We start from the raw sequence: 23817 nt of genomic DNA, 5'->3' as shown, positions 1-23817 counted from the left end.
CATTTTGCGTGAAATATGCGCCCACAAAACAAGTTGCTGTAGCAACAACAAGTATACAAATACTTTCATGTGTTAAATTAATAAGGCAATATTGGAAGCTGACTTTCCATCAAGACAGGAACAAGCTTTGGTTCCCATTGTTTTCCCTAGGAAATTACTGAGTGGCATTAAGAAAAAAAAAACAATGCATCATTAACTGTCGATATGAACGTCCACATTGGAGCTTCCTGTGAGATCTGTTGTCTGCCAGAAAGCTTAAAAACAAGTCAAGGAGCCTGTTAGTGAGAAGGAGCGTGAAGGAAGTCCCCATGTGAAGGTTTGCACACAGCCATATCCTGCTGAAAAAACCACTTCATATCCTGAGCTGCTAAAATTCCCTCATTGTCAATGGCAGAGTTAATCACACTATGAAATTTGCCTGCCCTGCCTTTTTTTCCAGATTATTCCATTCTGTATTCTGTGTCCCAGAGCTGCTGATCTTATTATTAATTTCACCTTTTTCCTTCCTTTGTTTCTGGTTAATCATTCCAGGATGCAAAATACAGACTGTGTATCAGTGGTGCGATCAAAAGTCTTCCTTTTCAAGCACATCATTAGAACCCAGGCCATTACGCTCATTGAAACTGAGTTTCTTTTCCCATAAAATAAAGATAATGTAGCCTTCACTCCATTCAGGCTCTCTCAGTCTATGATCTATGAGTCTCAGAGAAATGCAGTTTCAGTTTTTCCTTTTCATTTCTGCAAACTAAGTACACAGTGTACTGCGTCTTCTGGGGAGACGTTCTCAAAGATCCTGAACGTAGCCATTGACACGCAAAGCAGAATTTAATTCGTTAATTATTTCAATGTTTTATTAATGATAGTGTTCACCACGCTGTAAACAGATTTATCCTTCCAGCTTTAATTAAAGCTCTTGGGAGTGCTTTCCTCAAAACAACTGTGACTTTTCTCTGATTAAAATGCCAGGAGACCAAAAAAAAAAAAAAACAAGAGACGTAATACTTGGGTGGGATATGAACTTTGTTGTTCGAAAAAACAAAAATAGCACCAGGATTACCACACCCGCTAGTGACTTTAGAAATTAAATCACTTGACAAATCAACTTGAGCTGAAACTACTCTTCTCCAAATTTAGGGGCTTTTTCTCTTGTGGAAAAAAATTGTGGTACTAGAGTATGTATGCCTTCACTTATTCCGGAGGAGCAGAGAGCGGTTGACTTCTAAACCACATCCTGTTTGGGTTGGTAAATCAGCCCTCTTATGGATTAATCAGACAGAAGGAAACCTCCAGGAAGATAGTCTGTAGGTGTAAGACCACATCAACAAACCCTTGAGGCAAGAGCCTCTTCTTTCTCCACTCCGTTTTCTAGTGCAGATGTTAATTCTGAGGTATGAGAAGAAGGAAATTTCCAGAAAAGAAGGACTGGAGCCAACCTGCTGAAGAAGCTTATTTTCGTGTTTCCCTTTTGCCTTATATGTATTTCTCAAATAATATTAAAGTCTTCCCCATTTTCTCTCTGAAGGAACTTTGGAAGCAGATACCATTAATGAAAGCCCTTAGTGTGGTAGGGAGATGGGCTGAATGGAATTGAAACACACACAGTCATGTTTAGTCATTTGAGACAATAGTATCAAAAGAAAGTAAATGACCTTCCTCTAAGTTCAACATGAGAAACTGGTCCAATCTAAGTAGCCTTTAAGGTTGCTTTAAAGATTTTAAAATTAATTGTGACACATATTCTAACAACAACATCTTATGTTTCCATAGCACTCTTCCCTTACAAAAGCACTTTTGTTTTGAGACAGAGTCTCGCTGTGCTGCCCAGGCTGGAGTGCAGTGGCGCAATCTTGACTTGCTGCAACCTCCGCCTCCTGGGTTCAAGCGATTCTCCTGCCTCAGCCTCCCGAGTAGCTGGGATACAGGCATGCACCACCACACCATGCTGATTTTTGTATTTTTAGTCGAGACGGGGTTTCATCCCATGTTGGCCAGGCTGATCTTGAACTCCTGGCCTCGAGTGATCTGCCTGCCTCGACCTCCCAAAGTGCTGGGATTACAGACATGAGCCACTGCGCCTGGCCAAAAGCACTTTTTATATACGTCCTATTTTAATCTTACTAAGTGAGGTCAGTTGACCAGAGATTTTTACCCCCATCTTCACGTGAGAAAACTGAGGCCCAGTGGGGTTAAATAGTTCACCAAAGTCCTGACTCCAGAGAAAGACATAACTTGTGAGAAATCTCGGTCTTACACAATGGACGTGGATATCCTTCCTCAGACTCAGGAAGCAAGACAGCAGGCACAGAAGAAGTCAGACCGTGGCCAGCACGTGCATTGCCACTTGCCTCTGGATCTGACACCCAGTCAGGGTGCAGCCGAGGCTTGCAAAGCTCTTTGGCCACTCTGATTATGTTTTTCACTGAGTGCTCTTGCGATTGAGGTACACTGGAGAGATACTCTTATGCCAGCTATTCGGAGATACATAACTAATCCTGGCATCAGGCCTGATACGCCACAGACCAGACTGTCAGACACAATCAGGTTTGCCACCCTCAGCCCTGGGGTCTTTCCTTCAGTCCTCCGAGGTTTCCCGTCCATACACTTCACCAACATTCCATCCAGAGCAGTGAGTTGTTGCTTCTGGCAACTTCCAAAGTGGCTCTGTCATGATTCAAAACTTGAATTGCCTGTTACAACTTGCTGAGAATGGGCATGAAAAATAACACAATGGCATAGACGTGATTTCAGGAGCTGAGAAGGGCCTGCCTGGACTTCCTTTAAGACCAAATAGAGTGAAGTAACTTATGAGCCCTTGGAAATATTTCCTCTGAAAAATGGTAGTATGATATATTTTTATCACATTTCAGGTGGGATGAGTGAGTGCTGACATATTCAATTTGAAGAATCTGTTACTTGAAACCCTTGTTTTATCTTTAAAATCTCCTCACGTTGAAAGTAGAAACTGAAGTAATTTACCTTAAAGCTTTAGAATGTCATTTGTTTTAACACGTTTCATATACAATTTTCTTTTCTGCTAAACTTTGTGGACAAATTTTTTATTCTCTGGTATTAATGGGTTGAGTGTGGAACAGATATCACCTTGATTTTTTCACAAAATTGCTGGTTTCTCACAGGTTTTGTTCGTAGTGTTGTATTCAAAATTGGTTCCACCTGCTAAATTGACTGATCCAGAGCGTAGATAGGGCCAGGTTATCCTGATTGTCAACACTCTGTGCCTATAAACCAGATACTTTAGGGGGTGTATTAACTCATTCAGATCATTAGTAAATTGTCAAAATTACATTAAAATGATACTTTATAAATCTGTGAGTAGCGAACTGACAGAAATAGCTCAATGGGTTACCCAAATGTGGAATGATGCATGTAAAATACAGTGTTGGCAAAACTAGGGAAAATACAGCTGTTCAAATAAATGTGGATTCCCCAGGTGTGGTGTGCTGTGTGTGCGTGTGTGTGTGTGTGTGTGTTTATTGCAACTAATACTAACATGCTGTTTCAACCTAAACATTTATCTGGAAGGAAGACAATTTGTTTTAAAAACAAAATTCCCCAAGGTGAGCTTTTGGTGCTTACCCTGATTCTGCATTGACTTCTACTTCCTCCATAAAATAAATGCTTTACATACTAACCATTAATGAAGCAGAGGTCTGTTACCTATGACTGAGTTTCCACCCAGGAAGTCTGTTCCAAAATCTACAGTGTCCTGAGGAACTTTTCCTAATGTCGTCCTGGGACCATGGCTTTTTACATCACAGGAAGTCATTTGAAGGGAATATGTAGGTAGAGATGGATTAAATTCTAAGTGGATTTGTTTGTTTGTTTGTTTGTTTGTTTTTTAAGGAGGGTATGATTTGGGGAAAACAGATGCACACATGCGAGATGATTATTTGCAGATTTTTAACCAATTGTTTTGTTTCATAGAAATTACCAAAAAAAAAAAAAAGAAATTACCAAGATGATTTTAACCATTTTGGTCAAGTTGACTAATTAATTCGGCTTAAAAAATCAGTCCAATGATTATACTAATTTCTTGTCAACACACCTTAAAGAAAATGTATGATATTTGAAAAAGTCTCTTAGATTTTGATGATGAAGCATCACCGAAAAGACAATTCTTCAAGAACCACCACTGTTCAGGTAGAATTACTCTTACAAATAAATTACCTGTGTAGCAATAACTTTCCATTGTACTTACAGTTTTTGGTTTCTTATTGTTTGATGCAGCGTCTATTTGAAACAAACACTCATAGTTATAGTCTAGAGAAGAATTTTTTTTTCTTTCAAGTATATCTCAACTTTAAGACTAAAAGGGATACAGGCATCCTTTTGTGTAAATCCCTTATTTTGCATAAGTTCAGAGGTTAAGTGATTTGAAAGACCACAGAGGAAGTTAATGACAGAACCTGGACTAGAATCTTAGCATCCCTGCTCCTACTCCATTGTAACAAGATGAAAATGGATTTCAGTCTCTTTTGAGGCTGGTGTCGTGAAGACCAAGTAAGCGTGTTTAAACCTGAGCCTACCCCTACTTGTTTGCTGACTGGCAAATGGTGCCTATGAAATTGAACAATCACTGCAGAAGCTTTAACTTACGTGGTTGGACTACATCTAGAGCAGGGTTTCTTGGTCTGAGCAATACTGACATTTTGATTTGCATAATCTTTTTCTTTTGGAGGGATTGACCTGTGCAAGATAGGATGTTGAACAGTGTCCCAGGCCTCTGCTCACTAGAAGCACATAGCATACATACACACGTAAGTCATAAAACCCAAAAACTGTCTCCAGACATTGCTAGATATCCTATTGAGGGAACAATCACCCCCGCTCGAAAACCACTGGCGTAGTAGATCCTAAAATTCTAATCAAGTCATTTTTTTCATATAGTCATCCTTTTGAAAGAAAAAGTTCATTGCTGTTTGGCTGGATTTTATCACTTCTAGACTGCTTGTAGATATTATTTGAACAGAACCGTAGCTCTTTTGTTTTCCAAAAATACAGATGTGTTTGTTGACCTTATGCAGGAAAATAGCTTCATAAACCTTCCTGCTTATTTATCTTAGGCTTCCCTATTTTTAGCTTTTAAACGTGAACTGTTTTTAGCTAAATAAATACAGATGTTATTTTAGAAGGCTGTACCATTGGGTCTCAAAATGCACTAATAAGGACAGGATTAAGAAAAGGAAGCATGGGATAAAATTGCAAATTACCATTGACAAGATTCAGGCAAAATAAGACTGAAATTAGCTCTTTGACACATGAACATTGGATGTCACCGACCTTTGTCTACCTAGTTTTGTTTTTATGTGGTATGTAAATCAGACAGTTCTTGGGTTTTTTGTTTTTTTTTTTAACTTCAAATATAATCAAAAGGAAAGAATCGTGGTTGAAAAGGCTGTCTATTGGTTAATAACTTATCTTTTCATGGGAACGATAATATTAAGTTTCCACTTCTGTAACCTAAATAGCTACACATTAAAAGCTATCAATTACCAACCAGTTTCATATCTGTGGACCAATAAGGAGGTAAGGTTGATGGTTTCACATCTGTTTTGGGTGAAAGGCTGTTCCTGTCTGTGGTATTTAAAATTTAAAGAACTTCTGTTATTATACAATTGGGAATCCTTAGGGAGTAAAATGTTAATGAAATCCATAACATGCACAGATTTTATGATAGCAGTTTTAAGAAATTCCTTTGGTGGGGTTTGTTGATTTCTGTCCCAGCGGTAATAATTGCACCTTTTACAGAGTGCATTAATGTTCACATTTAGGAGCAATGGCTACATTTATGTCGCGTGTAAGGTAACACACCAACTCCTAAGCTTTAAATAACTTTCATATAGTAATTTGACAGCACCAGAGCAAAAAAAAAAATGTGTGTTCTTCAGAATTAGCAAAACCCATACGTTAAAACTTTTCTAGCACATCCATAGCCACCTTCTCCAAAGGTGAGAGAGGGCTGAACCCTGGAAATTCCAAATCCCTGGTGTGGATGAGGATTTTATACCCTTGTGTAGTTCTCATTTAATGCACCATTTGAAAGCACCACATCAAAATGGCAATTTTGATCCACGTCAGAATAGCAATTTTGGATGCTGATCTGAAACAAAGACAGACACAAGCATGCATGCACACACACACACACACACACACACACACACAAACCTCCACCCTCCTTCTCCATTCTCCTTCTCCTTCCCTCCCTCCCTCCCTTAGCCATCTAATCTCATTCAATTCAAGATTCAAATAAAGGGAGGAAAGTAGATTAAATTTAAAAATGTTTTATAAATCCCAATAGTAATAAAATGCATTATGCTTTTATATTTCCAACTACTGAACAGAGTGTTTGAGACTAATTGCACATGTTAGTATTGAGGATGATCACATGTGCACTTGTGCATGTGACTTGGGCATTTTTTCCCCAGCTCTGTTTACCCCAAGGGGTTAAAATGCATTTATGGCATTATTCTAATTGCCTTCCTTCAGGAGAATGAGATGTCTCAATTCTACCAAAGTTTTATTCTTCCTACAATTCCAATGCTTTAAACTTCTAACTACATATTTTGGATCTAGAAAAATAAACAAATAAGCTCCTTTATTCTTTTAGCAAGCCCGAGAATGCTATAGATGAAATTCTCCAGGGGATGGGTGATTGGACCAGACAGATGCTTGGGTTGTTTCAAGCATTTAAAATTCTGTGATTCTATTAAAAATAAATTTACTCAATCAACTAGTACCCTGAGCTTGTCTAAGATGAAATATAAGTATATGGAGTATAGCTGGAATTTGTCTTAAACACTATTGATAATTATGTGAGGCAGCACATAGCAAATTTTTTTAATTAACAAGATTTTTTTTTTCTTACATCAAATAATTGTTCAGGTTGGCTTCCTCGTGAAGCTCCTCTGGGGATTTCACATACAAACCTCACTTGCGGGGCCTTTTTCCTTGATGCTTTTGTGCTATCTTGTAAGAAAGTGCAGCCCACTGGGGAAGATAAGATGAAGCCCAGACGGTTCATCTTTCATGTCCCTCCAGTCTTTGAAGGAAATATCTGTAAGGCATGGGCTTACCCACCATTACAGACTGTTCACACCTTAAAGTCCTGCCAAAATCTGCTATTTTTTCCTTCCTTAAGAAGACAAATACCATGTTCCATTCTGCGTAGTTTGTAGGCCATAATACTAACCCAGAAAGAAGAAAAGAAAAGGCAGAGCCAGGGATCCAGCTGTATGAAGAAACTCATTATAGTTGTCTTATCCATCTAGCCTTCGTGTGTTTACCTAGGGCTAAAGCTGATGCAGTAGATCCCATCTCAGGATAAAAGACCGAGACCCAGGTAGACCCAAAGGCTAATGGCTACAGGTGCAAGAAATTTCACAGAGCCTTAAGTTTGAGGATCTGGAAATGAAATATCACATTTCCAGTGGGAAATACTCATGATAATGAAAGGAAGTTAGAAAATAATGTGAAATGTGAAATACTAAAGAAACATTTTTTGATATTTCTGGAGGTATACAGAGTTTAGGGGGAGAAGAGAAAATAATTTTCCGGAGTTTTCCACCTTAAAAAATGAGGGTGTAACATGCAGAATTTTACTAGCCTAGTTATTTAACATACCTTTACAAATCAAAACTAATCATTGCCAGCACATACATTATATTGCTTCTTTAGTTTTAATGTAGTTTATAAATATTGTATATATTTATAAGGATGCTATTATGTATTTGGGAAGCTCCAATATATAGATGCAAGAATTCATTTATTTAACAGTCATTTACCATGTAAACAAAAATCAGACATTACTTTTGTTCATTTAACATGCTATTTCCTCTAAAATCAACCACTTATAAATAGATGAATTCATTTACTGAGCATCTTACTGACCTTCATCTGGACAGTCCCGTGTCTTCTGGGAAGGAGTAAAAGGAGGCAGGAAAAGGTGATTTGGGATTCAACCTCTCTATGCTGAAATTCAGCTCCAACTATCAACTTCTGTAATACAGTATTCCAGTTTCCTTAGTGGAAGAATGTTGCTGTTCTTCCAGAAGGGTTTAATACAAACATCTATTTATCTACTTATCTTTCTTTAAAGTGTCTAGATTTAGAATATTTATATTTCTCATATAAAATTCATCCAAATTAAAATATTTTTATTAAAAATAATTCAAACAGATTAAGAATCAGTTCATTTCTTTTTCAATACTGGCAATGTATTAAAATCATTCAAAGTGATATGTTTTAAGCCTTAACTTGGCATCTAAAACCATAATGGCAATGTGAGAGGATTTCTATTGCTCTGAAAACCTGGAAGATTATATGAAAGGAATGTCTTTTTTTTTTTTAACCCTTCCAAACATGTGCCTTAGCCCCATTTTTTCTGTCAGAGATTTCCCTAATGCACCCCACACACACCACCACACACATACGACAGTACAACCATGTCCACCAAAAAAACGTTTCACCTCTTGTCACCTCCAAGTATGTGGTTGAAATAGAGATATCCAACCGTGTGTTAAGAACGGTTCCAGTGGATAGATGTGAGCCACAGCTTCCATTACTTTAAGGACTTCAGGCAGTGCTAGGAGAGGATTAACATGATGTAGTTAGTGTGACATCTGTGTTTGTCCTCCTATGGTTTGAAAGTTGTTGCACAGATGCATTTTTTCCATTGTGTGACCCAGGCTGAAATGCATGAAATTAGTATTGATAGATTATTTTTTCTGGAATATGGAAAGGATTTGAGTTCTGTCAACTGACAGTATTTGAATGGCAAAGGGAGTACATGTCTTCAGAGCACAGAATAATGCTATGCCTTGCCCCTTTCTCCCAGGAGGAGCACAGAAACCACAGACAACTGGGTAACTTTTTTTCCTTCTTCATTTTCATTTGCTACCTCCATGCATGGCATTTGTATTTTGACTGCCTTTCTCCTGCCCTAGGCTGGCCTTTGCTCAGTTCCAAACATCTGCTGTGAATTCTAATTACACATGATTTTCTTGGAGAGTCGTTCTTTGAAAATTCATTTTTGCAAAGCTTTCCCCATCCCCTTAATGTGAGCTTCAAAACAAATCAGCATATACAGTTCCTGGCTGAATGGTAAGCTTCCAACAGGGAAATGCAGTTGACCAAATATTAAATTGAGAAGTTCATTTCATCTGTTCCCAGGAATGATTGGCATTCCTTCAGAGACTAACTGTTTACCCACAATTTCTGACAACCAGCTGTACCTAGGCAGCCTGTTCTTTCTCTTCGTTCTTGTCTCCAGGGTAGCATTCGTTATAACCTTAGGCTGGCGGCCGACTTTAATCTCAGTAATCCCATCAGCTCCTTGCAGGATTTTTAATGCCAAGGAGAGTTTCTTTGGACACCTGCACTTCCAAGTTCTCCATCAGCACAGGAAACTCTCATTACCAGGAGAGGCCCACCTAGATCACCGGGAAATACATGGAAAATTGCTGTAAAAAGATGCTGTCAAACTTTATAGGCCAAAAGACTGATTTAGACCATCACCCTCATCTGCAAGTCTTTAGTTTCCAGAAATTCATCCTTGTGTTTGTTTTTGAAACCAAGCTTAAAGGGGAAGGTAGAAAAATTAAAGGCGTGATTAACTGCAAAACCAATAATCAACAAGGCATTTGTTTGTGCTGGAATAGACAGATGCTGTTTGAGTAAAAGTGTGTGTTTATCTTGAGTCACTTAGAAATCACCCCAATAGTGCAGATAAAACTTTATGGGTAGCACAGTATAACCGCTTTAAAAATCAAAACACACCGTACCTGTACATGCTATTTAATACTTTCCTGGTATTTTAGGTTTGAAAATTTATTTAAACTGCTGAAAGCCTGGAGAGGAGTGTGTGTGTGTGTGTGTGTGTGTGTGTGTGTGTGAATAACTGCACCTTGGAAACGTGTCAGACATCCTTGCCTCATCGCACAGCCACCTCCAAGACTTCTTCCATGAGCCTTTTTTTTCTCTTGTGAGGCTGCTTCTCAAAGACCATGAGACAAAGAAACACAAAGATTGCAAAAGGTCTGAAGTCTATATTCATTTCCTAGCCACAGAAAGCTATAATTCCAACAACTTATAAAAGATCATATGTTAATTTGGTAAAACCATGGTGATGCGGTCACTCTAGTGATGCAGTCAATTTCTGATGTTATATTTTCAAAAATACAGGAAGGGTATGGGAGAAATCTGAGATACCAGGTAGATAAACATCTGATACATAAACATCCTGCGGACGTCATGCTTGCAAATAACCTTAACTCTAAAATAAGAAGGTTGAGAAGAGGTTTGAGTGAGGTACTTGAGAGCATAATAGATATAGTGAAAATTGTGTTTAATCCCCGATGCCTTTGGGGTTAACTCCTGGAAGAGAAGCACTATTGAGTTAGGGAGAGGTCATTTGAGAAATAAATAAAAAGGAATACTTCACATGGTGTGGACCTAGCCAGTGAAACTCACCAGTCAGCAGACTCTAGTTTTAAGTGGACTCTTCAAAGGACTAGAAAGTTTATGATTCATTATAATATTTGCAGTTAGAAATGCTAAGATAAGAGTAGCCACATTCCTAGTTTAAGGGTACAAGTCAGGTGCTCAAACACCTTAACATTGACTTTAATGACAGGCAGTTTGGAGGAAAGGAGTTTCAGATCTTGCTGACAATGCCAGACTTACATAACATCGAATTTAAATTCAACTAACATTTATTGAGCATCTGTTAAGAATTAGGCACTATATGTGAAAATAGGTGAATTTGAAGTGAAGACATATTTTTTCTTTTCTTTTCTTTTCTTTTCTTTTCTTTTCTTTTCTTTTTTTTTTTTTTTGAGACAGGGTGTTCCTCTGTTGCCCAGGCTGGAGTGCAGTGGCACGATTGCAGCTCACTGCAGCATCGACCTCCTGGGCTCAAGTGATCCTCTCCTCAGCCTCCCAAGTAGCTGGGCTACAGGAGCATGCCACCACACCTGGCTAATTTTCTTATATTCTGTAGAGACAGGGTCTTGCCATGTTGCCCAGGCTGGTCTTGAACTCCTGAGCTCAAGTGATCCACCTGCCTCAGCCTCCCAAAGTGCTGGGATTATAGGCATGAGCCACCGTGCCTGGCCTAAAGTGAAAGAGACTCTCCCTCTCCTTCAAAGGAATTATAATCTAGGTACTACCGGCAAAACTATGCACACCCACCCACACACAAACACATGTAGGCACCCACTCCAATTACCCAAAAGACTAGGTAAAAAAAATTAGGTCACATTCTTATGGTTAATATGTGTATATATGCATCATCGTGATCTTCATAATAGCCATGCAGAATGACTAAATGAGGTAAGCACTGGCATTTCTGTTCGAGAGAAGAGGAAACTAAGACTTGAATGGACTAAGTAACTTGCTTATCATTATCCAGGTCACTCCTGCAGGTCAAAGCTATAAAACTACTTCTGGGATCTGTGCTGTTTTCCACCATATGCTGCCTGCATCACCCCAGTTTTCTCTCTGTTGTACCAGAACGCATTGATTCATTTTAATGCAGTCTGTTCGCTCTGTATTGTGATTTACTGTTTACTTGACTTTTTCCTTCACTATCTAGAGGGCAGGAATCTTATCACCTTCACTCCCTTTCACCCAAGCACCTAGCACTTATTTGTGTTGTGAATGAATAATCGCCACCCATCAAGTTCTCTCCACATTGGGCTGGATATTAGAAACACAACTGCCCATCATTAGAAGATCATCCTCTGAGCTCATGAGCTTCTCCTTAAATGTTTGAGGCGAGAACAGTGTGATTTCAACAGAAGCGTGAATCTCTAAAGAAAGCATCTGCAGTTTCTGTGCCATTTCATTGACAGGTTTTATTTTAAATGTAGACATCCACAGAGGGTAGGAGCTGCAGTGTGTGCTGCTAGACTCAAGAGAGAAGTCTTGCTGACTCATACAGATTGAGGTTTTGTCTCATTCCCAGGAATGCTTGGACTCCCAGAGGCAGTGAAACCACACATTTTAGCAGAATTACCTCAGCAGTGTAGTGCATGATCATGAACTTCAAGTTTACCTACAAAGAAGATTTCATTGCCCTTCTGTCACTAGCCAAACACTTCACAGCCTAGACTCCTGGACTACATAAAGGCCGGTGCAAAATGTGTGTGTGCGCGTGTGCGTGCATGTGCACATTTGTGTGTGTGTGTGTGTGTGTGTGCAGTGGGGGAGGACACTTATCTTTGCTCTCCAAAGGAATTTTGCCATGAAATACTAGATAGAAGGAAAATATTCATTGTGCCGGGCATGGTGGCTCACGCCTGTAGTCCCAGCACTTCGGGAGGCCAAAGTGGGCAGATCACTTGAGGTCTGGAGACCTACCTAGTCAACAGGACACAACCCCATCTCCATTAAAAATACAAAAATTAGCAGGGCATGGTGGCACACCCCTGTAGTCCCAGCAACTATAATCATTTGAACCTAGGAAGTGGAGGTTGCAGTGAGCTGAGATCCACCACTGCACTCCAGCCTGGGCGACAGAGCCAGACTCCATCTCAAAAAAAAGAAGGAAAATATTCATTTGAAAATATTCAAAAATATTTTCAAATGTAGGCAATTGGGTGGGATTTTTTAATTTTTTTATTTTTTTATTTTTTATTTTTTATTTTTGTCTTTCTTCTGCCATTAGTTCATCAACTCTGGCCGCTTCTGCTTCCCCCTACAAAAGTCCAACCCCCAGTCCTATGAGGTCCACTTTGAACGGTTCAAATGACCTATTTTCCATCAAGCCCTTTCTAGCCCCTTCCACAAGTAATTTTCCCTTCTTCTGAATCCTATAATGCCCCACTTATCACTAGGCTGACACTTTTTACTCTCAGTCTCATAACATTATTACTGCCATATAGGCTTGTGTGCTTCCAGATCCTGGCATACAGTAAATGCGTGTTGGATTTAATGCACTAAATGCTTTTATCAGGATACTTGGCATCCTTCAGTTTACTGTAATTTCACACTTTTAGTTTGAGTGGCTATGATGTGTGAAGCTCCATGATTGGGCTTTGGGATGCAGCTGTGTGAGCAGACACTCTGAGCTCCATAGTTTATCAGTTGCTAGACTCCGAGCAGAGGTAATAATTGCTCAGAAAGACCAGGAGTGTGAAAAAAGAAAAAAAAAAAAAAGGTCTTAATTGTGCTATGTCTCAGCTTCATTATCTATAAAACCTGTTTGAGGGACAGTTGAGAAAATGTAAGATGAGGGACAGGAAGTTAGCACTTAGTACAATACCTGACACATCATGGTTGCCCCAGAGAAGTTTTTAATAGTAACAAAAACAATAATCATCAGCAATACTTTATCAACATAATACAGTCCTACTGAATTATGTGCAGAGATCACCGATTCTGCTACCAAGTCTCAAAGTGGCTGTAATCCAAACCAGCCATTAACTCATTCTTCTGTTACTGTTACCCTCTTTGTTTTAGGGCTGACAAATATTAGGAGCGAGAGACCTGTATACACACTCTACTTAATCTTACAGGATATCTAGAGCTGTATCCTTGCAGTCAACGAGATCAGCAGCACTGAACCCAAACATTTCTCTTGCCTACCTAACCCATGCAATTCCTACCCTCTCAGTCTTCTACTAGAAGAATCTTTCCTAGCTTTCATGGATATTACACATAAACAATCAGATGGAATCAAGAGTTATATCAGGAGAGCACAATACCTGCCCATGCCTTCTATGTAGTACTTGCTCGCTAACTCTTTATTAAGTAAACCAATCTAGCAAGAGCACATGCTCTGATTCTCCTATGAGGTTCTTGACTGGAAGATTCTCATCCCATGTATACATATTTGAGACTGATTATCATTGTTTTAAAACTGTAGCATGCTTATTTTTTCTCTGTTAAGAAATTTCAGTTAGGCAATTTCCATCAGAAAGTTTTTAAGTTAAAATCTTAGCCAAATTATTAGGGATTACATTTGGTCTGTTCTGACAGCATGTCCTCTTTCCAAATCAAAGGATTAGGCTCAGGTTTAAATTAAATGTAACTTACAAATAAGCATTCAAAAAATGTTAATTAAAAGTATTAAGTCCCTGAATCTTTTACTGCCTGGCAAGAACTCCTAAGTCTCTTTGTAGGAAGAGGAGGAGGGGACATTAAAATGTCATCTTTTTGACCAAGCTGTTAAAGGTTTCCCAGGCATTCATCTGCAAGTTAACATGCCATTGAAGGAAAAGACTTTATTTTAAAGAAGAAAAGATATCACAGGTCGGTGTACGTCTTAAAAATGTAAAACAATATTTTCTAAAGCATAGAGATGTAATCAGCCATTCTCTTTGACTCTACATAAGAGTTTCAAATTGCATTAGATGCTGATTACTTGTATTTCAGAGTGTATAGAAACCCCAGCACCACTTCATTTTCTCCCTCTTTGTTATCAGAATGTATTGTGTCCTGATGTCCAGATTTGTACAGGTTTATCAAGTAAGAGAGGAATATAAATGGAATATTTGTCCGGTTTTGGTGAACACAGTTATATCTGCTCTAGATAATGTGGAAGAGGAAAGAAGCCCTCAGGTTTTACGTCAAATGCATGAAGACTGGCTTCTCATATTTGTCTTAAATGTGTTTCACAAAATAAGCTGAGCGTTTTCTGGTGGCTTGCCACAGTTCCATGCATCGCTCTCAAACAAAGGTCTTTCAGAGCCTGATGCTGTTTCCATCACACTAAGAAAATGTAGAGCAGTGGTAGTGACTCCACCCAAAAATGGCATTCTTCACCTTCACATTTGATCTTTATGGTTTCCAGATTGGAGCGATTTGGGTCACTGGATTCTGGAAATGTCTCTAGCTGAAATGCTGGAGTATTAACCTGCCGCATTGAGTCCCTTTTGTTTCTTTTGGACAATGCTACTTGCCAATTTTAACAACTACAGCAGATTTTACTATTCAAACAGAACCAGATGGGACTCCAGTTCAAAGAACATGTCAGAATTAAATATTTCTTTTTTAATTAGTTGCTCCTGATTTATGCAAAAAGAAAAATTCACATGAGAGTGGGAGAATGTGCTATAAATCCAGACGTGCCAGAGCCCATGTAAGCACTATATCCTTTCATCTGCCAAAAGAGACGGAGGTCAGCCCTTGTGTGGGGACTTCATTTTTCTTACTCATTTTCTTGTTGTTCTTTTGCTGTGACTGCAGTGGCAGTCAGGGAAGCCAGCCCTTCCACTGCGTCTGTGCTGTTGCAGCCTTATCTCATGTTATTCTAACTGGCAGGATCAAGTTTTCTGGTAGGAAAATTCGTCAGTTCATTCACTTGGGACTGTTTTACTATGAGCAAAGGTTTTGTTTGTTTCCACGCAGGAAAATGCTCTCCTTTAATTTAACCATGGAAAAAGGGATTAATTCAGGCAATGAAGACTAAAAGAAAATTCATGAGATTTTTCCTACCTTGCACTGTTCTTCTACTTGGGTAATTTTATTCTTTACCCGAATTTTAAAGTATTTCATTGTTATCCTTTGCTCAAAATGATTCATTGCTAGCATTTTGTTTTTCGACAGCATGAATAAATTATTTACAAAGTTTTACTTTTTAGTAGCAAGTGCTGATGTCCAACTGATAGTCAACACAATCGGAAATGATTTCATATTCCTTATAATTGTATAAAATAATGAATCTCCAGAAAGAAAAGCTATTGGATTTAATTATTATTACTGAGAAATTATAAACTATCTTTCCAATCATTATGGTTATAAAATATGAATTGGGGAATAGCATGGGTGTAGCAGCTCATACATGGGCCACCAGTCTCATCTGGGGTATAAGTCCTGGGTCAAACACTGGTAAGTTATATGACTCTGAGAAAGGTACATATCACTTTGTTCCTCTGTTTCTTTGTCCATAAAACGTCCCTTGTATGATTGTTGTAAGAATTGAAAGAGACACTGTATATGAATTTAACCCTTCATAAAATACCTAACATGTAGAGGTTGCACCATGAATTTCTGGTTATTAATGGTAATTTTAGCCTTAGCCATCAGGATTTTTTTCTAGGTAATACCACCATAGAGACAAAACACAGAAAGAGATAGGGAGTTATGTCACTAACTCTAAAGCGACTGCATTCAGATTCGTGACAGTAAGAAGTCCAGGATCCTCAGTTAATGAGCACAATGGTCAGGTACTGTGAGTTAAGCCCACAGAGCCTAGAATAGCATTGATGTTCACAGGCCCAGGCTCTGTCAAAAAACATGTGTTTTATCTAAGGAAATGAGACAATTGCTTAAAAATATTTTCTTTAGCTTGTAGTGTCAAGTGATGAATTAAACAGCTCTTTGAGTCATCAGAGATGCCCCAAAGAAAATCCGACAGTCTCCCCCTCAAAAAATATTTTCCTGTTTTTAATCAGACCTCAGCTCTTTGTCCTCTATTTTTTCAGGCCCTTGTGTTGACTTGCCTTGGGAGTGTTAAAAGCTGGTAAACGCTCCCTTGCCAATGCTAGCTCAATGGGCAGTATTTTATTGAGAAAGACAGATTCTCATTTTAGAAATGAGGCTTTCCACGTTATGACATTACCAATATTGGTTGGTTATGTATTATTATAGAAAGCAGTGATATTCATTTCATGGCTGGAAGGCTGCGTGCTGGTGTTTAACCAGCAGTTTGCAAAGATTTGCTACATGATTTACTACACATGCTGCTTTGTCCTCAAGTGATTCCTGGTAAAATGTGTGCTTCTCCTTGCTTCTCTTTGTCTGGGGAATGTGTTTCCTGTCATTATTAAGACAATACCATGGCCATATGGTGCATGTGGATGGTTCCTGTAGATATCTTACAACAAAGAGTAAGTTGGGAGCATGGTAGAACCCAATGCCGTGGGGAGGTCGGGGTTCGCCACCCAGGAACTGCTACAACATCACCCCTTCACCCCTAGAAGTGGTGAGGAAACCTGTTTTCTTCTAGTCACACATTTCTCCCCACCCAAAAGGAAAGGCTTGGGATTTCCTCTTCTGTATCTGCTAACAAGGTCTTCTCACTGTGAATGGAGCACAGTGTAAGATGTGGGTAGACTTTCCACCACCAGTGTTAGAATTTCATACCCATATTGGAAACAGGGTATGTGTTGGGTCACTTCTGCCTACGGCGCTATGTATTGTAACTTAGAAAGTGGCCACCAGCTGGGCGCAGTGGCTCATGCCTGTAATCCCAGCACTTTGGGAGGCCAAGGCAGGCGGATCACTTGAGGTCAGGAGTTCAAGACCAACCTGGCCAACGTGGTGAAACCCTGTCTCTCCTAAAAAAAAAAAAAAAAAAAAAAAAAAAACAGAAATTAGATGGGCACGATGGTGGGGGCCTACAATCCCAACTACTCTGGAGGCTGAGGCAGGAGAATCACTTGAACCCGGGAGGTGGAGGTTGCAGTTAGCTGAGATCTTGCCATTGCACTCCAGCCAGGCGACAGAGTGAGACTCTGTCTCAAAAAAAAAAAAAAAAGAAAGAAAGAAAGAAATGAAAAGAAAAAGACAGCGGCCACTAGAACTCAAAAGGAGTTTGATAAAGTTCTGTAAAATAGTCTACATGCCATCGATAAGTACCAGATGTTTATGTTTGTCACACACACAGAGGGAAACGTTCAACAATTTCAGTGAATGCATTTGATGTTCCATTCCATCCCTGCCCACTGCCATCATCACACCCCCTCACCATCACCCTTAATGTCAAACAGAAGTATATCCAACTCAGATGTGAAATCACATCCATCTTCTAATTAAAAATAAAGCAGCTGTGAAATAATGATATTCTTTCAAAATAAGAAAATGGTGATTAGAGCGGAGCTGATTGGGTTGAGGGAAAGCAGGTTACTTAATTATGGTTATTGTATGTCTGAATTTTTATGGAAAGAAAGGAAGTATTGTTTAAGACGATGAACTCTCCAAAACATAGAGGGGCGGCATTGTGCAGAAGTACTCTGGGTTGTGTTTTTGTCTTTCCAGCTGCTTGTCCTGAGTCTCCAGTCTTGCCTATTAGCATGTGACGTTGATGAGAACTTAGCATGATTCAAAAAGCTAAGCCACCAAAGATGATGCGTAGTGTTTGATTTGGAGTGGGTTTTATGACTACTTATCATTTCAACTTCAAAACAACCAGAGCTCATATTCTTTAGAGAGCAATACATTTTTTGACAAATAACATCAGTAGTGGTGAGGGAAACATAATAGGTTGTTTAGTGTCTATGATTTCATTCACTTATTTCTTCCTGCTTATCTCTGCCATTTCTGCTGCTTCTCATCCCTGGAACAGTCTTTCCCTTTGTGTCCACTCACAAGCTCCTACTGTGTATCCCTCCATAGCCATCTTGAGCATAGAAGTCGGCTATGAAAATCTCCAATCCCCCCTACCTCCAGTTCTCTGTTAAATTGTTTACCTTTTCCTTGATGCTGCATGTATACATGTCTGTACGGTAATCATGGGTTTGTGTTTTGCACACTCTTACTGCTCTTTATATCCTAATAACTTAATACAGAACTTAGCAGATAAGCACTATTAAGTGCTCACTGAATAACATCAATCCAGTTGAGTCAGATCCAATACCTAAATATTCACAGCCACTAAAAATTATGATGTAGAAAAAATAGTAGTGGCACTAGAACATCTATAGAACTCCATTATAAAGCCAGTTATGGGGCATAGAGGTAATATGACCTTATTTTTCAAAGTAAAAACATGCACACAAATATTCACATGTACTTTGCATGGGAAAAGAAACTCTGAAAGGTTATGATTGGTAATTATTTCCTAATGATGGTCTTAGGGAGATTTAATTTTCTTCTATCATCTTTACTACATTTTATGAATTTTCAGTAGGCATTTATTACTTTTCTGCATGGAAAAATAGATGCTTTTCAAAGGAAATCCACACAGCAATCTAGAAGGAGGTACAGCAAAAAACAGAATGATGAATTCAGTGATGGAGACATGAGCTATGAAGGGATTTAGCCTACTAGGCCAAAAAGAGGAAAAAGTCATTTCCAGTCAAAAAACAGACAGAGGTTGTTTTGGGGCAAAGGAACTTTTTATGTCAACACATGCAGATAGAAAAGGCTTATATTCTGTTACAAGCAACAAATATTATAATATGGCTGGGTGGTACAGTTTTGGAGAGAGAGAGGTGTAGCAGGAGAGGCCAACAAGGTAGATTGAAGCCAGTGCCATGACTAGCAGAGACAGCTACACCAGTGAGAAAGGCTTGTAAGGGAAGGAGAAAACTTTTCATCTCCTCTTTTAGGTGCTGCAACTGAGGCCTGCAAATTAAACTGATAAAAGACAGATTAACAGGAAAAAAGGCATTAATACTTTAAATTTTACATGCACAGAAGCCTTACAGAAAAGAAATGAAAAACTCAAAGAAATAGATTCAGATGCTTATACACCATTTTAGCAATGTGTGATAAGTCGTGGATAAGTGACTTGAGAAAAGAAAGAGGGTTTGGGCTTCTAGGGTGGATAAGTTGTAGGAACGTGACTAGGAGATACATATATATACACACACATGCACACACACACCTATATATAGGAAACTAATGGAAAATAAGAGTTATTTTAGTAAGATTTGTTTATGCAAATTTTATCTCTGTCTCCACTGATAAATGTTGCTCTCTTCATCCTGGTAGAGGAGAGGGGGGAAATTTATGCCACTTTCCCTAAGGGAAATGTATGCCCTGTTTTAGGCAGAGAAGGGGAAGGCACAGAATTCTTGCATCTGTTGATTCTTGATTGCCTTCAACTCAAAATAATCTTCATGCCAAAGTGGCAAATTTGGGGGGTGATGTCTTCCAAAACTCTTCAGATATGAACACCAAGGCATGAAGTCTTTCTAGGTCTCCTGACACAGACACCAGCAGTGTGAGCAGTGGTGCTTATGAGGCAGGACTTTGTCTCCCCTCAAACTCTCTCAGGCACTTGAGAGTGGAGGGCAGATCCCTGTTAGAGAATTCCACTAAGGCATTAAGAGAAAGGACTTGTGGAAAGAATTTCCCTGGTCTTAGCAGTGAGGGTTGCACGGTGCTGGAGAGGCTGTTATGTTGTTAGAGTTCTGGGTACTATCCGGTTTTAATTGCAGCGGTTCAAGCCCCAATCCTAATCACTTTGTGAGGTTGTCATCTATCCTTACTAAACCCACGGGCAATAATCTTAGGGAGAAAAATGAAATGAAATTTCAAGTATCCCCGTGTGGTAAATAAGAGAATCTGCAGAGTTTTAAAGCACAGCAGGAAACTATGCAATTACAAGAGGAGGTTGCCAATGCATTTCATTGCTGTTGAGAAAAGAAAATATCTTTCTTTTTTAATGAGTGATTCATGCATATGCTTTGGGGACCTTTGTATCTTCGGCCTTGGACGTTTTCCTGTGTTGGATACTAGTTAATTCCAGTCAATTGCTCCTTCCTCTGATGTCAGCTGTTCCTAATACCTAGGAATCTTCTGTTTGATCACCAGTTAACTTCTTTCGTACTTAGTAATTAAATCTAACTCCAAAAACCAAATTTTAAAAAGTAGAAAAAGGACAAACAGGGAATGTCGTTCTAGGGTTGTTTCAAATCAGCCCAAGCTAAATACACACTCTTGGGAATTTAATCATTTCCAAACTAAAGAGCCATCTGTAAGTTTGACAGGAAAAGTTTATTTAAATAGCTCTGCTTCATGCTCCCTTGGACTTCAAGATTTTAAGGACCCTTCAGCTTGAAAGTAGCTGTGGCATTGGGCATGACTTTAATGGACAGTCGGAAAAGCGCTAAGTGTTCTGAGAGCATTTGAAAACAGTGAAAATTGTTCAGAGCAACCATTTTTAGAGTACCCATTAACTTTTAGATTGCAGCATTGTGAAATCAGAGAGTTTCTGCAGCAACTTAAAATCACCTATTTGTCTGGAGCATAGTGAGATTTAGGGTTGTCAGATAACATCGATACAGAAAATCCATTTAAATTTGAATTTTATGTAAGCAATGAATTAGTTGTTAGTATAAGTATAGCCCAAATATTGCATGGGCCATACTTATACTAAAAGAAAAATTTGGTTTTGCCTGACATTCAAATTTAGCTGGTGTCTTATACTTTTATTTGCTAAATCTGACAACCATCAATCACCTCCCCTTTTTGAAATATGTACATGAGGGAGATAGGAAGTTTAAAACATTCATCAAAGAACCATGGTTCACTTTTGAAAAACAAATGCAAATTTTGGTAAACAAGTATAGGCACTTGATAAGACTATGCTGGCAAAATATTTATTTGTTAAATTAAAATTATGAAATCTGTTGTTATTATTCTAAAATATTAAATTCTATTGAATTCTTGTTCCTTTTTCTCTTAAATCTGGTGAAAGCACACAAAGCCTAGAGCTTGTATCTTTAAAACTAGGGAAATGAAATAAAGATTATTTTGCGTTGAATGGTAGCCCCATCTTTTCCAGATGAAATCTACTACTGTTGAATTCTATAACTTCAAATTGGCTTCCATGTGCTGTTTTTCCTGGATGTAGACAACATGATTTAACTACTCCAAGTGCCTTCAGGAAAAAAGCAATTCATGAAAGACAAAATGCCTCCATGAGGCAGGCTACGCATAAAATGGAAATTCTTTAAGTGATCGTGGCCTATGGGCACGGAGAATTAATTGAAATATTATATTCTGAAAACTGAGTTGTAATATGGCAACTGGAAAGCATGATTCAAAAGTTGGGAGAGGGGTTGGGCTTTTTTTATTTGTTTTGTTTTATTTTTATTTTATTTTTTGAGTGAGAGTTTCTCTCTGTCACCCAGGCTGGAGTGCAGTGGCAAGATCTCAGCTCACTGCGACCTCTGCCTCCCGGGTTCAAGAGATTCTACCGCCTCAGCTTCCCAAGTAGCTGGGATTACAGGCATGTGTCATTATGCTGGGCTCATTTTTGTATTTTTAGTAGAGACGGAGTTTCACTATGTTGGCCAGGCTGGTCTTGAACTCCTGACTTCAAGTGATCCACCCGCCTCAACCTCCTAATGATCAAGGTACTGTTGCAATATCTTGTCGATGCTAATAGTTGTAACGTGTAACTATTTTCTGTGTCCTTTAAAAAAAATATTTGCCATATATTTGTGGGCTTTTTTTAAGCTTCTGTATAAAGCTGGGCACACAATTGATGGAGCAAATAATTTTATAGGAATAATCAGATGTATTAAAATAAATTGAAAAATCACTATTATATAGAAAATAGTAATGAGTTTTCTTTCAAGATGATTCTTAGTTATTAACGCTGGTAATAAGGAGAGTTAAAGAAAAAAAAAACCTACTCCACTCTACTGGAAACATCTAACACATATGAAAGAAGGAATTTTAGGAAGTCAGAGTGGAAAAGAGTCTTCCAAGTTATCCAATCCCACTCCTTCATTTCACAAATGAGGGCCCAGAAGCCTAAAGATGATGGCAGAGCCTGGAACATGGAGTGCTTGCTGCTTAAATCAGTTCCTTACCACTCACATCACAGGGCCCCGGTATGAAACCACAGACCCTCGAGGTCTGTGACCCTCTAGGTTTTCAGTCACCCTCTGGTCATCACTACTCAGATGCCCTCCAAGAGCCCGACCCCTCAGGATATGAGATAGGCTAGTGAGAGATGAAGGTGAGGCTGTCATGTTGAGGAGCTTTCCCACTGGAAACTTACCAGGAGAAGGTTGCAAGCCCAAGCAGTTGTTTCCTGGGGACATCAGTCTCCCCCACATGATGACTTGGAATCCACCTGCCTCTCAAACTGAGCTGCAAGGAGAGAGGCCACAGGAAGATGTGGGGAAGGAAGAAATCTAAAGCTGAAACAGAAATCTTTACCCTCTTCCTCTTTATTCCATCCCAAGTTATAAATCTATGGCCCCTCTCCCAAACCACAACACCCTTAGAGCTTTCAAGTCAGTATCGTTTCAGTCTGCATTTAATGTGGAAGGAGGTAGGATGCCAAAGACAGAGGGGAAACGGGATTATGTTAGACAGGAATTCAAGTCCAGGCCTCTCCATTATCCATTGTGTGAGTTTATCTTGTTTGTCTTGATTTTCTCTTTGCAAGATGACACATATGAATGTGCAGTTTGGAAAGTATGTTTAATCTCTTAGAAAATATAATGACATGATATTGAATCCAGTTTTCTCTTTTCCCCCGGGATTCAAGCAATCCTGGTTACAACAGTGAGAAAGATCTTTTCCTGGATTTCCTCCTAACAGTGGGAACCAACTTAGGGCCATGCTGTCTTTTGTCAACAAAAAGAGTCAAACTCTGAAGTTTAATATATGTTTGTTTGTTATTTCTGTTAAATAAAAATGGTTCAGATACCCCGTTAAAAAAAAAAAAGAGTCAAACTGTAAAATACTTGAATAGATTTATTCTGAGACAAATATGAGTAAGCAGTGGCTTGTGACACAGAATCTCAGGAGGTCCTGAGGACATGACCCAAGGTGGTCTGGGTACAGCTTGGTTTTATATATTTTAGGGAGGTGTGAGACGTCAATCAGATACATAGAAGATGCACATTGGTTTGGTCCAGAAAGGTGGGACATCTGAAAACAGGGGCTCCCAAGTCGTCGGTGGATTCAAAGATTTTCTGATTGGCAATTGGTGGGAAGAGTTAAGTTACTGTCTAAAGACTTAGGAATGTCTGGGTTAAGATAACGTACAGGTAAAGACTCCAGGTAGCAGGCTTCAGAGAGAATACGTTGCAGATGTTTCTTATCAGACTTAAAAAGTATGTTCTATCATTAATTCCAACAGAGATGAGGGTATAATAATGAGGCTTG

The 23817-nt window shown here is 38.9% G+C and overlaps 1 protein-coding gene across 7 annotated transcripts in view; it reads left to right on the top strand.

Moving 5' to 3' along the window:
- Positions 1-23817, top strand: part of NRP1 (neuropilin 1) — a 157641-nt gene that overhangs the window by 84288 nt on the left and 49536 nt on the right.

This window comes from Macaca mulatta, chromosome 9, assembly GCF_049350105.2.
Source record: "Macaca mulatta isolate MMU2019108-1 chromosome 9, T2T-MMU8v2.0, whole genome shotgun sequence".
NCBI classification, from domain to species: Eukaryota; Metazoa; Chordata; class Mammalia; order Primates; family Cercopithecidae; genus Macaca; species Macaca mulatta.
The sequence above is the reverse complement of the archived record's forward strand: the minus strand, read 5'-3'. Positions and strand labels throughout refer to the sequence as shown.